Source organism: Trichechus manatus, unplaced genomic scaffold, assembly GCF_000243295.1.
Source record: "Trichechus manatus latirostris isolate Lorelei unplaced genomic scaffold, TriManLat1.0 scaffold00043, whole genome shotgun sequence".
NCBI lineage: Eukaryota > Metazoa > Chordata > Mammalia > Sirenia > Trichechidae > Trichechus > Trichechus manatus.
The window spans coordinates 11306998-11310502 of NW_004443979.1; the positions used below are offsets into that span (position 1 = coordinate 11306998).

Here is a 3505-nt window from a genome sequence, read left to right on the forward strand (position 1 = left end):
TTTGAGTTAGTAGCTGAACTCTTAACCACTGCACCACCATAGCTCCTCCATAAAGATAACATCCTTGGAAATCCTATGAGGCAGTTCTACCCTGTCCTGTAGGGTTGCTGTGAGTCAGAATCGACTGGACGGCAATGGGCTTACAGGTTTGATAAAAACTACATTTCTACTCTTGACCTTTCACACAAACTTCAATCCTATATTTCTTTTTCTTTTTAAAATGTCTGCTCTTACTTATTACTCTTAGTAAATCTTATTTTTGACTGGACTCAGAGATAGAAGTTATCAGAGAGGACAGCTTCTGTCTCTTAGCAATCCCTTCTTGGCATGTTTCTTTGGTCTCCTTCATTCTCTTGGCAAAACGCTTCTTCTTTATTTTTCTTAGTAAGCTGTTTCTTCAGAGTAATACTCCAACGTTTTGTGCTGCAGAGCACGTGAAATAACAGGATGCTGAATTGTGGGTGCTTTGGTCTTGGGCGTCTTACTTTCTTTGATTATAGGCTTTCTCACAGCATACTAGTGGACATGGCCTTCTTAAGAGAAATTTTCAGATTATGTTCTTTGGGGCCTCAAATAATGAGACACAGGAGTATTAGTCAGTCCAGGAATACCCTTCTTTCCCTTTTTGCAATAACCAAATTGAGAACACTCAGATTGGCATACACAATGCAACCCCAAACAGATCTGCACTTCCTTTCTCCAGTTCTCCTTGGTGTATAACAGGATTACCTTTTACTCAGGAACAGGTGGACACAGCCATGTGGGGAAACCTTGTTTATAGTTCCTACCACCGATTGGACCACAAAGCTCTTCCGCTCTTCTCCCAGAGTATCGGGGGCAACTTCTGTGACCATACACTTCTTACAAAAGGTATGAAGTTTGTGTTCATTGTTCATTTTTAATGAGTTTCTGACAGCCAGTTGCTGGGAAGAAGATATTAATCTTCATCCTAAAGCAGCTGCTTACCTCTGAGAAGCCACAAGAGAGAGCTGATCCTGTGTTTCTAACTATGGATTGGATGTTTTTACTTGCATATACAAAATGAATTCATCTTACCTTTCTCTTACAAGCCCTCTTCAACTTTTCTGTCTTGTCATGGTCTGAGTGCTACTGGACACAAAGACTTGAAACTCTTATAGTAAATTTTGACTTTCTGTTCTTTTTTTTTTTTTTTTTACCTCTATCCCCTTTCTATAGACAGTTAGGTAGAATTCTCACCCTCCATGCTGGAGCTCTGGATTTGATTACCGCCCGATGCACCTCATGCACAGCCGCCACCAATCTATCAGTGGAATCTTGCGTGTTGCTATGATGATGAACAGGTTTCTGCAGAACTTCCAGACAAAGACAGACTAGGAAGAAAGGCCTGGTGATCTACTTCTAAAAATCAGCCAATGAAAACCCCATGGATCACAATACACAGATCTGGAACACATCATGGGGATGCAGGACTGGGCAGCATTTCATTCTGTTGTACATGAGGTAGGTATGAGGTGGGGGGGACTGACTCAACAGCAGCTAACAACAGCAACATAGACTGTTAGTCAATATATATTTGATGCCAGGTAAACACACTTTGACATTATTGTTTTGGCTTTTATCAAAGTTGATAGAGATAATATTATATTATCATTCTTCTTGCAAATTGCTCCCCAAAACACATCAATTATAGTCTGACTCCATAGTTAGAGACAAAATGCTCGTATAAAAAGAAACTGTCAGGTGTGGATTTTTAACCAAAGAAGGCGATGCTATAAAGTGTTTCAATGATTATTTAATATTCAAATCAACTCCCTTATTTGCCTTTCCAAAAAAAGAGTTATTGGCAAGCCTCTTTCTTGACCTTTTCATAGAACACCTTTTTGTGGCATCTGAGAGCTCTGGAGGGAGCCAGTGGTCGCCCTAGCTGTTCCTTCTGGCCACCCATCTTCCTGCATGGTTCTCTCAGTCCATCTATAGGAACTTCTTTTCAGGTTTATTATCTCTTGTCTTTTTTACATGAGCCACACAATCATCAAAATTTTATTTCTCGGTAGCCAGCTAGGTTAGAAGACCAAAAAAAAAAAAAAAATCAGCTGTGATTGTAATTTTAATGAAGCAGAATTTTCATTGTTTCCAGGCTATCTGCCAATTTGCTATTTAGGAAAGTTAACCCAGATGCAGCTTAATCAGTTTGTCTTTTTTTATTTTTTTTATCACCGAAAGTTCTCTTGTCAAGATCAGATGAAGGGTAGTAATACACCCTTAATGGTTTTGCACACCAATTCTAACTTCAGTGAACAAGAGCAGCTGGTGTGGCACAGGCCCAGGCCTCCCAGAGGTTCCATCAGCCCTTTCTCAACCCCTGCCCACGATCTGCTGTAGTCTCACGCTCTCTTCTCTTGTTCAGCCTGTTTCTGTTGGTTTCAGCAAATCCGTCAGTGGCTGAGGTATGGCCCCTTAACCAAAATACCTTGAGAAGCAAAATCTGACCTCATTGTAATAGGTCTCCCCCAAGCCATAAAGTTTTCCTTTATATTAAAAGTGTCTTGATGAATAGGTTTGAATTTTACACTCTCACAGAACATTGGAACTGCAACTTACGTTTTACAATTTGCATAGCTGATTCCTGTAGCCATCATATTTTATGTTCTTTCATGTTTCTGTCACTGAAAACTTGTGTGTGTGTATGTGTGTTTGTGTGTGTGTCTACATACCTCTAGAACTTTGTGATATCATACTGGGATGCCAAAAGTTTGTGATAAGATAGGGTAAATTTGTGGCCCCTGAAACTAAGATTATAGCAGCATTGATAATCCGAGTAATAACAAATCAAGAGGCACAATACTTCATTTCAGTTCCAAATGTGTTGATTATTCTCCCATACAGGAGTAAATAAAACTCAAGGGTCCATTTCATGGCCTCTGTAAAAATGTAAACGGCCAGACTCATTCCATGTTCCCTTTCTTCAACACCAGCCCCTTCCTCATTGCCTCCCCCAACCCCACCCTAACAGGTGATGTGTGCATCCTAGGCCTATTTGCCCTCACATGCTTTCCCTGCCCTTTCCCTGATCCATTCTGCGTCACGGGAGCACTAATCTCAGCAGCTGTGGTTCCCATGCTCAGCTGGCTTCAGACTGGTTTTTGGAGTGGGTGGTGGGGAAAACGAAGCCAGAGTATCTTTCTCCCTCCCTCTCTGCCAGCAGCTTTTAGACTCCAGCTCTTGGCAGACAGGCCAACCATGGTTCCAGCTTCCACTAGCGCTAGTAACACTGCTTTCTCCCTCTATGCCTTCAGCCCTTCAGCCCTTCGGCTGTGGGTGGAGTGGCTTCCCACTGTTGTTAATGTCTGGATTGCCTCCACGATCCTCTGTTTGGCTTCTTAGCAATTCCATCGCCCATGGAATCAATTATCTGCATTAAAGTCTCTTTAACTGCTCAGGTGGTTTCTGTTTTCCAGTTAGACTCTGATGATACACATAATTTCCTCAGTGTATATGAAATAACCTTTCATACTTTTGTTGT

At 41.4% G+C, this 3505-nt stretch overlaps 1 pseudogene; it reads right to left on the reverse strand.

Moving 5' to 3' along the window:
• Positions 1–253: 253 nt before the first annotated feature.
• On the reverse strand, positions 254–948 carry LOC111820577 (40S ribosomal protein S6 pseudogene; annotated as a pseudogene).
• Positions 949–3505: the final 2557 nt, after the last annotated feature.